This window comes from Antechinus flavipes, chromosome 3 (genome assembly GCF_016432865.1).
Source record: "Antechinus flavipes isolate AdamAnt ecotype Samford, QLD, Australia chromosome 3, AdamAnt_v2, whole genome shotgun sequence".
Lineage (NCBI taxonomy): Eukaryota > Metazoa > Chordata > Mammalia > Dasyuromorphia > Dasyuridae > Antechinus > Antechinus flavipes.
This window is the reverse complement of record NC_067400.1, coordinates 397,013,382-397,026,076: the sequence shown is the minus strand read 5'-3', so window position 1 is coordinate 397,026,076 and position 12,695 is coordinate 397,013,382.

Genomic DNA, 12,695 nt, shown 5'->3' with positions numbered 1-12,695 from the left:
CATACTGTGTCATTTAAATTTCATACATGCTAACTTTTCATTTGTATGATTAAAATAAAATTGCAATATTTAAAAAAAAATCTCTCTCTTGCCTCAGTTTCTTTGGCACTACAATAATAGCTCATGTGGCAAATTATGACCTATACAAAGTGGTAACAGTAAGAAAAGAAGATAAAAAAATCAAGAAATGCCATGAATATATGAATCTCTCCAAGCCAGTTTTTCCCCAAATCTAAAACATATATTTATTTGAGTGATTAAATATTAAAACAAATTTAATTCTTAAATAAGAAGGCTTTTTAAAAAAAATTTATTCCAATGGATTTATGATCTATTTGTAATAAATTGTCTGCCCATCCTATTTAAAATTCTCTTCCATGTTACCATGATAAATATTTTGACAGCTTGTGTACAATATAGAATTGTCTGAGCTTAATCACAATGGAAAGGAAAAGGTAATTTTTTTCTTACTTCACTTAAATATTTATAAACTTTTTTGACTTTACTTAAACATTAATAAACTGACTTAATAATTTCATGGTCACGATGTTAACACTACTGCCCTTAAAAAAAAATACTGTTCATATATTCAAAACTGTAATTTCATCACCTTAAATCCATGTAAATAAACTCAGAGGCTTTAAACCAAAAGAGAATTTTTTTAAACTTAAAAAGAGGGAAGATATAAACATTTCCAACTACACCACATTCTTTTTATTTTTTTAATTGAGTTAAGAGTAATGGAAATATAAATTACAACATGAATGTAAATCTTACTCAGAACTACATTTGTGAACAACATGTTTGAGACTGTCTGCCATTTAATTTTTATTGGCATATACTTAAAATACTTTTTATATGCCAAAACAGGATTTCACCATCTGAAAATTCCACGTAAAAAAAGAGTTAAAAGTTTTGCCACAAATGTCTTGCTTTATTACTACTAATCTATAGTAAAATGGCAAATGATCATTTTAGTAAACTAAATTTCAATTAAAGAAGGAAATTTGTGATTAGGAAACATAATTTCTTAACAAATAAATAGCTCAGTAAATGCCTTAAGCTTAAAAGAAGAGGTAAAGTGATTAAGGTAATTGTCATTAATGAGGACTTTCAAGACTTGAACTTGACCATTACCTGGGATTGAAATGCTTAGAGGCACATGGGTAGAAAGAATTTAACTTGAGGATTCTCTAGAGACTCTTTTCAGCTCCAGGATGATATTCACAGTAAAATGGAGGTAAGAGGAGAGGATAGGGAATCGTTTCTTCATGCACCAAATGCACTCACAGAGTTTTAACATCTGGTTTCGTTTACATACTTTAAGTATGACTTTAAGCAAAGAAATTAAATTTAGGCACCCTGCCCAAGAAGAAGCCTGTCCACAAAAGGACTGCATGTACCATCAACAGCTGGAATTTGTATTGATCCACATTCTGAAGCAATACCTCCTACACACTAATCCATGACCCTTACAGGCCCTTAGCTACAAATTCAAAATGTCACCAAAAAGTATTTTCCATGTTCATGGAACTTTAACAATATGTAGTGAAGGGGAAAAAAAAAGAAAAAAGTTTGGACAAATCAAGACTAAATTCAAAGAAATTTGAACAACTGCCAAAAGGTTTTTCAGAATAAAGCAACTTATATTTATCTTTTTGGCAATTCTTTACTATCAGGAAAAGAGTTTAAGAAAAAGTAATTTGTCAACTTCCAATAACTCTACATACAAATTAGTAAAACATAAAAAAGCCACCAACTCCCCCCCACCCCACCCCCCACAAAAAAAAAAAAAAAAAAAAAAAAAAAAAAAAAAAAACTTTTGGTTCCTTTTAAGGGATAATTATAACCTTATTCCTTAATAGGCTAGATTACAATGAACAAACTTTAAAAGTTAGTGTAACTTTGCTGCCATCATGTGGAAGAAAATTTGGCTGTTTTCATGATAAAAAAATATGAAGAATATGCTCTTCTGCCATTATTATCAATTAAATGATTCCTCAACTTAGTGGTAAAAGAATCTCTGTTTTTGTGACAACTCATATACAAATCAATAAATAAATATTTGTGATTTCCCCCATGCAGAAAATGTCCTTTATGTCCTCTAGAATGAAGATATAAATAAAGTCCCCTCAAAAAGCTGGTAGTTGTAATATGAGCAAAAAGTGGTTCTCCAGGGCACATAATAAAAAGGAAAGGGAACTGCTGTTCTTTTGGAGAAAAATGCAAAACATCAAACTTTTATGTAGGTTTGTACCATGCAACGTTAAACTGGAAAAGGAAATAACTGGCCTATAGGAAAAAGAAGAGACAAGTGGGCTCAGCCATGCCCAGGATGAGCTGAATTGGAGTAAAGGTACCAGGACAATTAAGGCAAGACAGCATAAAAAGTAGACAAACGTTCAAGTCAGAGCCAGCTGAGGAAGCAACAAAAGAGTGTATGGAATGGCAGGACCAAGATATCCCTAAACCCTGATATAATCCTAAAAACTTCAGCACTACCCTAAAAGACTTCTGCAGAACACAAGGAGGCAGAATTGACTGGTAAACTTTATGGACTCAGACATAAGCCTTTGGGGTTATTATGAGAGGAATGGAGTTTGAAAGAAAAAGTATAATCCCCCTAGCACCCATAAGGGATTATTAAAAAAACATTTAGAGCAGCAGAAATTTTAAACAATGATTCTACAACTTGACTCTCTCCCTTGTTGTTCCCATGTGGCTTTATGGTTTAATGCCTTTTCAATTTGATTTGTAACTTCATGATCCAGTAAGAGAGAGTATTCTATACTAAATAGAGACATGGGAACTTGAGATGAGATTTGGATAACTAATTACTCAAATCAGTTATTTTGATCCTGGGAAAAGGGGGGAAAAAGGTTGCCAGAGCAGAGATTCTAGAGCCCCAACTGTTAAATTTAGAGAGGTAAGATTTTCACTTAAATATTTTGAAATATTTGTAATTTATCAAGGTGAGCACTCTTTCTATTCAAACTCTTTATAATTCTACTGCAACTTAATAGATAATATTCATAAGTTACTTCAGTATTCTTATCTCCCAAGATATCATCTGGTGGTTAACCTTCTATTAATAAGCCTCTCCTGATCCTAGCTAGGCTGGGTCTCTGAGTGCAAGAATATGAGTTCACAATATGAAGATTGAATAGTCAATAAACATTTATTAAGCAGCTACTATGTGACAGGTACTGGAATGAGTGCTGAATAAACAAAAAATATTCAGTCTTGAGAAAAGACTAAGAACAACATAACAGTTTTTAAGTACTTTGTAAAAGGATTAGACTTGATTTGTTTGGATCAGAACCAGGATCAATGGGTAAAAGTTGGAAAAAGAAAAATTTAGGCTTCATATAAAGAAAAACTCCCAAATAAATAGAGCTCTCCAAAAATGGCTACTTCCTGGCCATCTTCTGACTATGTTTTATCATCCTCATTTCTCTTCCATCATATCTTTAGACTCTACCTCCAACTTTTCAGCTTTGACAAGAACCAGACGTCCATGCCACTTCCCAAGTAATCTCCTCACTATGCTGACTACACCCCAATCATCAGCTTCATCTCTTCCCCTTTGCAGCCTTGGCCTCCATCCCTGGGTCCCCAGTTCTGTTAAATGAATTTTCATCTGCTTTGCTACAATTCTAAAAACTGGTTACTGGATGACAAATAGGTAACTAAGGCAAGGAAGCTTTACTCAGCTAAATCAACTTATTGGTGTCTATTTTTATTGATCATCTTCCTACTGTGGCTAAGTAAATGTTTTTGTTAACTATTAAATAACCAACCAGAATTTAATTTTGTTCAAGTATTGAACCTAAACAAACTATCAGGAGGCTGTCCTGAATTAGGCCCATACCAGAACATCACCTTGGGACTACTTTTATATCATACCTCTTTCCAATCCACCTTTCCATGTCTTGCCCCAATAAAATATGTGAGCTCTTTGAAGGCAGGGATTGCTTTTATTTCCAGTATCTGTATCTCCAATATTTAACACAGTACCTGAGACAAAAGTGCTTACTTAATAAACCATCTGTCCATTTAGCTATCTATCTAATGGATTACCCCTTCTTAGAGATCTTCAAGCAAAGACCAGAAAATCAATAACCAATAAATATTTATTAAATGCCTATAGTGAGCCAGCAGAGCAGCTAGGAAATACAGAGGATAGAGTGTTGGACCTGGAATCAGAAAAATCATCTTCCTGAGTTCAAATCTGGCCTTAGATACTTACTAGCTTGTCACTTAATCCTGTTTATCTCAGTTTCCTCACCTGTAAAATGAGCTAGAGAAGGAAATGACAAAGCACTTCAATATCTTTACCAAGAAAACCCCAACTGGGTCACAAAGAAGCAGATGTGAAACAAGGGAGTAAGGGAACAACAAAATAGTAAATCAGACACAGGGATATAAATATAATTGTTCACAAGGAGCCAAAATTCTAATACAACAAGTCCAAGTCGTTATGTAAGTAAATATAAAAGGAATATAAAAGGAATAAAGCCCTTTATAACCAAGTCCTTCTCCACCACCTTTTTTTTTTTTTTAGACTTAATACTTTCCTATATTCTCCTTACTATTTCTCAAACTCCATCTCCTGATTTCAGATATTTTCACTGGCTGTCCTTTATACATAGAATTTTCTTTTTCCTTTCCTTTACATCCTGGCTTCCCTATGTTACTTCAACTCCCAAATAAAGTCCTACCTTCTACATGAAGCTTTCCCCAATCCCTTCTAATTCTAGTGCCTTCCTCTATTATTTTTTGTTTATCCTGTATATAGTTTATTTGTACATAATCTTTTGCATGTTGTCTTCCCCCATTAGAATGTGAACTCCTTGAGAGAAGGAATCAATTTTGGTCCTTTTTACATTCCCTGTGCTTAATATAGTGTCCATCGTATATAGTAGATGCTTAATAAATGTTTACTAACTAATGGACTAAATAAAAAGTAGTTAAATACAAAGTAGTTTGAGATGGAGATCACTAAGAGTTGAAGTAATCAGGAAAACCTTCCTAAGCTTAGAGGGTAGTGTTTGAGCTAAATAAATCTTAGAGAGAACCTTGATGAGTTGGAGATAAGTAAAGGCTTTCTAGGCATAAAGATTACCGGTACCAATATAATAATACAAAGATGAGAGATGGAGGCTGAGTGAGCACTAGAAGGAAAGCCAGAACGACTAATCAGTTATGGGAAGGGAAGTAATATACAATGATGCTGGAAACAGATAAACTTGGGACTAGATTGTGAAGGTTTTCTAAACTTCTTTTAGCTTATTTTATCCTAAAGCCAACTAGAAACAATAAAAATGAATAAGAAATAACATAGGTAACTTTAAAAAAATCACTGGTGGCAATATGGAGGATGGAATGAAATGGGACAATAATCTAGGTGAGAAGTGATGCAGATCTTAACTAAAGTAACAGCTATCCAATTAGAGGTGTTAAATGCAAGACATATTTATTATGTAATTCAGTCATTCAATCATGTTCAACTCTTCATGACTCTGTCTACTAGAGCATGCAAATATCATCCTTGGGGTTTTCTTAGCAAAGATGATGGAGCAATTTGTTATTTCCTTTTCCATAGGATAAAGGCAAACAAATTAAGTGACTTGCCCAGGATCATACAACAAGTAAATGTCTGCAGCCAATTATTGACTCCAGGTCCAGTGCTCTAGCCACTGACCACCTAACTGCAAGAGATATTATTGAAATAGAAATGCCAAGATTTGACTCCTAACTGGACATTTGGGGTTGTTGAAGATAAAAGTAAGGTTATACACTAGAGGCTGGAAGAATGATGGTGCCAAAAGCTGTAGTTGGATAAGGCAAGGATTTGGGAGAAATACGAGTTCAGTTTGGCTCATAGTGAATTTGAGGTGTCTAGGACATATAGTTTAAAATGTCCAGTGGTCAACTAGTGATATACTAGAAGTGGATATTTAGATGTAGAAATCATTAGCATAGAAATAATAATCAAACCATAAAAGCTGATAAAGTTATCAAGACAAAAATATAGAGAAAAAAAAAAACAAGGATTTAGAGTAAAATCTTGGAGAATACTCAAAATTAGGATATGTGATATAGATATTGAATCAGCAAAGGAGACTGAGCTAAAGTGGTTTGGACAATTAGGAGGAAAACAGAGATTAGTATCATGAAAACCTAGATAAGATATTGTTATTCAGTTATACCAAACTCTCAGTGACTCCATTTGTGTTTGTTTTTTGTTTTTTGTTTTTTGTTTTTTTTTGGCAAAGATAGTGAAATGATTTGCTATTTCCTTCTCCAGCTCATTTTACAGATGAAGAACTGAGGCAAACAGGGTTAACTGATTTACCCAGGGTCACATAGCTAGTAAAGATATGAGGCTAGACATGAACTCAGGAAGTTGAATCTTCCTGACTAGAGGCCTGGAATTCTATCTACAGCACCACCTAGCTGCTCCAAACAGAACAAAGTATCCAAAAGGAAAATTGGTTGTGTCAAATCAAGTAGACAGATCTGAAAAGATAGCAACTAAGAAAAAACTCTTACCTTTGGCAATATCATTGATAATATTAGAGAAAGGAGTTTCACTGAATAACAAAACTAGTTCACAAAGAGTTGAGGAATACAAATAGAGCAACAAGTATAGATTAACTTTTTAAAAGAATTCGGCTGGAAAAGAGAAGGACAATAACTTGAAAAGATGGTGGTATCTAATAAAAATAAGCATTGAGAACTTTTGAGTATGTTTGGAAGACATAGGAAATGAACCGGTAAATAGGGTATTGCGATTTGAGAATGAAAAGGGATGGATGAAGATGGTGGAGTGATATGGAATATCTTTCATGACCTCTTCCTAATAGATCTAGAAAATGCACCAAACCAAATCCAGAAAAAGTCACAGTCAGTCCTCTGACCAGTTCAGCTTAGAACAGGGAGGCAGAGATGGAGATATACAAACATTGCAAGTCAGGACAAGAGCATACTACCAAGAAAACCCTCCAGCATCCAAGAGAGGCCTGTGTACCAGAGCAAGAAGAGATCTCAGTGTTATGCTGATGTAATGTTCTGGCTAGCTTTCTGGAGGTCTTGGGAACAGCCTTGGTTTCAGCAGAATAACTACCACAAGAATAGTCAGAAATAAAGTCCAAAGTCTTTATTATCTCCTTCACAGTCTGTCTCCTTTGCCTAGGGTCAGGCTAGCTTTCTGGGGGACCTTCAGATGGGCCTTGGGTCTTCTTAGTGGAGGAATGGAGACAGAAAAGCCACCATGAGGCTGGTGAAGTCTTTTCTCTCTCTGTGGCTGAGTTTGTCTACAGTTTATATGCTCTATTACAATTAAATCAATTCATCATAGTGAGTATAAACTAATCATTATATCACTAGGAAAGCATTATTTGTTGTAAGATTAAATCTATCATACTGAACTAGAGAACTATTAATCACCACTCTAAACTAGAAAACCATTGTCTGAGTTAACTGAGTTAACACCTTGTTTCAAGTATACTTATCCAGAGTGCTGGCTTTCTACATCTTGAAGTACTCCCATCCATCTCAGGGCACTACAACAAAAGTTATTAATTTCCAGGTTTGTGGCACACTATCCAGGCCCAAATGTAAATCCAGCAACCTTCTAGTTAGGAAGGGCCCTATATACATAATTCCCAGATAAGAAGGCTATAGGCAATGTATGAATAAAGATGAAAGTTCAGAAGTCAGCAGAAGTAACCATAATAAGTGATGTGGCTCAGATCTCAAGTAAAAAGGAGCATATTACTTCTATTTCTTAGCATAAACTGAAGAGGAATAACCAAGGTAGAAATCTCAGATGAAAGAGGAGCCCACAATTCTGCTGTTCTGAATTATTCTGAAAGAGCTTTCCAAATGACTAATAGGGCTGAATGTTGTAGCAATCTACTCTTACTGAGATCTAAATCCAGGTCAGGATTTTCCAGAGGTCAAACCAGGGAATAGAGAATCAGACTTTGTTCTAAATAAAACAACTCAGAGGCAAAGAAAGTCCTCAAATCCCCTGATTGTCCCTGAGATCTTAAAAACATTGAATTCCCCAAGAAAGCAGCATCAGTAAAAATCTGGACCATTCCTATAGAAGAATGGTAGAACTCAGTCCTAACATCAAGCCCAAAGTTGGGAAGCAGACTGGAAGAATGGATCAAAAACCTAAAACAATCTATTATAAAAACAATTTTTAGTGGTAGGGATAATTAAGGTACAAATGCAGAAGAGAATTCACCGTAGGGGAAAAAATACAGATTGGGCAGAATTTTTTTTCCCCTAAAGTGAATTCTCTTATTATGGGCAAAAAAGTGTCCTTCAGGCCTCTGAGACATTGGCACTTACATCAGGGGTAGCAGTTCTTGATCTGGGCCTCAGAATCTTCCTGTCTCCATCAATGGTACCACAGCCCAATAGGCTAAGCAACCTAAGACCAATTCTAATTCTGAACATCTGCCAAGTCAGCAGAGGGAAATTTTAAGATTGTCAGGATATTCTTCTAGAGAAAATTGTAGCTGTCAACATTTTGTGGCCCAAGACTGCAGAGGGCTGAAACTATTGACTTGATGTACTGAGATCAGGACTGCCGAGCACTTGAAGCTAACTACCGATTGGACAATACTCCATGGGCATATGCTTGGAAAATGGTCCTTTTCACTATCGTGCTATCTCAATGATTGGTGTATATAGAGAATTGTAGAAGGGACTAGGGGGTGGAGTAAGACTAGCCAGAGACACACACTTGGGCTGTAGACGAGGGAGAAGGCAGTCGCAGAGATTCTGCTTTCATCCTGTTCAATCCTATGTCTAAGGACCAAAAAGAAAGACTGAGAACTTTTGCTTATCCTGACTCCGGCTGATTCTGAGGTATCCTAGGTGCTAGCATGGTCGTCACACAAAACCATTGAAGCATCAACAGGATCTACAAATTTGAACCTTCTCATCCTGGAAGTTCCCTTCTCAACCCTTCCATAAAAAGGGAAAACATGTCTCAAGAACACTAGAGAAGAGAATCATTTTTATGGCAACTTCATGACTTTATCACTGCAGGCAGTACTACATTTTGATATTCATCTATAAGAAAAGTCCAGCTTCTTTAGAAGACAGCTTTGATTCTGTAACTCTATGGTGGATCCTGTCAGTAGCCAGGCAAGGCCCAAACTTATGTAAAAATCCCTATCTCCTCCCTCTTCTTTTAAGAGTGGGTAGGAAGACTGCTTTCTTTCTTTCTTTTTTTTTTTTTTAAATAACTTTTGATTGACAGAATCCATACCAGGGTAATTTTTAAAATATTATCCCTTGCACTCACTTCTGTTCCAATTTTTCCCCTTCCTCCCTTCACCCCCTTCCCCAGATGGCAAGCAGTCCTATATATGTTAAATATGTCGCAGCATATCCTAGCTACAATATATGTTTGCAGAACCAAACTGTTCTCTTGTTGCACAGGGAGAATTGGATTTAGAAGGTAGAAATAATCCGGGAAGAAAAACAAAAATGCAAAAAGTTTGCATTCATTTCCCAGTGTTCTTTCTTTGGGTGTAGCTACTTCTGTCCATCATTGATCAATTGAAACTGAGTTACATCTCTTTGTCAAAGAAATCCACTTCCATCAGAATACATCCTCATATAGTATCGTTGTTGAGGTATATAATGATCTCCTGGTTCTGCTCATTTCACTTAGCATCAGTTCATGTAAGTCTCTCCAAGCCTCTCTGTATTCATCCTGCTGGTCATTTCTTATAGAACAATAATATTCCATAACATTCATATACCACAATTTACCCAGCCATTCTCCAATTGATGAGCATCCATTCATTTTCCAGTTTCTGGCCACTACAAACAGGGCTGCAACAAACATTTTGGCACATACAGGTCCCTTTCCCTTCTTTAGTATCTCTTTGGGGTATAAGCCCAGTAGAGACCTGCTGGATTAAAGGGTATGCACAGTTTGATAACTTTTTGAGCATAGTTCCAAATTGCTCTCCAGAATGGCTGGATGTGTTCACAATTCCACCAACAATGTATCAGTGTCCCTGTTTTCCCACATCCCCTCCAACATTCCACATTATCTTTCCCTGTCATTCTAGCCAATCTGACAGGTGTGTAGTGGTATCTCAGAGTTGTCTTAATTTGCATTTCTCTGATCAATAGTGATTTAAAACACTCATATGAGTGGAAATAGTTTCAATTTCATCATCTGAAAATTGTCTGTTCATATCCTTTGACCATTTATCAATTGGAGAATGACTTGATTTCTTATAAATTAAAGTCAATTCTCTACATATTTGGGAAATGAGGCCTTTATCAGAACCTTTCATTGTAAAGATGTTTTCCCAGTTTGTCGCTTCCCTTCTAATCTTGTTTGTATTAGTTTTGTTTGTACAAAGGCTTTTTAATTTGATGTAATCAAAATTTTCTATTTTGTGATCAGTAATGGTCTCTAGTTCATCTTTGGTCACAAATTTCTTCCTCCTCCACAAGTCTGAGAGATAAACTATCCTATGTTCCTCTAATTTATTTATGATCTCATTCTTTATGCCTAAATCATGGACCCATTTTGATCTTATCTTGGTATACAGTGTTAAGTGTGGGTCCATGCCTAATTTCTGCCATACTAATTTCCAGTTATTCCAGCAATTTTTGTCAAATAATGAATTCTTATTCCAAAAGGTAGGATCTTTGGGTTTGTCAAACACTAGATTGCTATAGTTGACTATTTTGATTTGTGAACCTAACCTTTTCCACTGATCAACTAATCTATTTCTTAGCCAATACCAAATGGTTTTGGTGACTGCTGCTTTATAATATAGTTTTAGATCAGGTACAGCTAGGTAGGCCACCTTCATTTGATTTTTTTTTTCATTAATTCCTCTGAGATTCTTGATCTTTTGTTCTTCCATATGAATTTTGTTGTTATTTTTTCTAGATCATTAAAATATTTTCTTGGAAGTCTGATTGGTATGACACTAAATAAATAGATTAGTTTAGAGAATATTGTTATCTTTATTATATTCGCTTGGCCTATCCAAGAACACTTAATATTTTTCCAATTATTTAAGTCTGATTTTACTTGTGTGGAAAGTTTTTTGTAATTTTGCTCATATAATTCCTGACTTTCCTTTGGTAGATAGATTCCCAAATATTTTATGCTGTCGGCAGTTATTTTGAATGGAATTACTCTTTGTATCTCTTGCTGCTGGATTTTGTTGGTGATGTATAAAAATGCTGAGGATTTATGGGGATTTATTTTGTATCTTGCAACTTTGCTAAAGTTGAATTATTTCTAATAGCTTTTTAGTAGAATCTCTGGGGTTCTTTAAGTATACCATCATACCATCTGCAAAGAGTGATAGTTTGGTTTCCTCATTGCCTACTCTAATTCCTTTAATCTCTTTCTCGACTCTTATTGCAGAGGCTAGCAATATTGCAACAATACAATATTGAATAATAATGGTGATAGTGGGCAACCTTGCTTCACTCCAAATCTTACTGGGAAAGGTTCCAGGTTTTCCCCATTGCATATGATGCTTACTGATGGTTTTAAATATATGCTCCTAACTATTTTAAGGAAAAGTCCATTTATTCCTATGCTCTCAAGTGTTTTTATTAGGAATGGATCTTGGATTTTATCAAATGCTTTTTCTGCATCTATTGAGATGATCATATGGTTTTTGTTAGTTTGGTTATTGATATAGTCAATTATGCTAATAGTTTTCCTAATATTGAACCAGCCCTGCATTCCTGGTATAAATCCTACTTGGTCATAATGTATTATTCTGGGGATGATTTTCTGTAATCTTTTTGCTAATATTTTATTTAAGATTTTAGCATCAATATTCATTAGGAAGATTGGTCTATAATTTTCTTTCTCTGTTTTCAACCTACCTGGTTTAGGTATCAGTACCATGTCTGTGTCATAAAAGGAGTTTGTAGTGTTCTTTTTCTTCTTTAAAATAATATGATATGATAATATAAGATGATGGTTCTCTCTGGGAGAAAGAGCAGGTTTCTGGGGGAGGTTTTCTGGAGACAGCCTTAGTATCAGTTCAGATCAATAATTACCCCAAATGCAGCCAGGTTCTGTTCTCTAGTGCTCTTGAGACATGCTTTCCCTTTTTATGGAAGGGTTGAGAAGGGAACTTCCAGGATGAGAAGGTTCAAATTTGTAGATCCTGTTTATTTCTCCTTCCAAGTCTTGTCTCTTTCCTTGAGCCTGGATAGCTAGATTCTTAGAGGCTTATCTCTCTGCTTGGTTCCAAGAGCTCCCTCCGAATGTCTCTAAATCCAAAGTTTTGTCCTTCAGCCTCTGCCTCTGCTTTCTTCAGCCTCCAGCCAGCTCCACTCTTCATGTAATTCCGCTGAAATCTGTCCAAGAGCCTCTGTCTGTTTCATTTATATGAGAGAGAGGAATTGTGGGATACGAGAGAGGGGGATTATGGGTTTTCTCCTATAGTGCTCTCTGGTCCTAAGAGCTTCAAGGGAGGTGTGAATTCACAAAGTTACACAGTTAACTTTGTGAATCTCCCATACTTGTGAACTCCAATGAGTAAAGGTGTGAACACAAGCATTGTATCAATTAGTTCTACTTAATATCTTGTTTCAGGTTCTGGCCCAAAACATCTTCTTGTAAGATCAGATCAATAATCTATCAACTCTAATGAGTTAGCAGTTTG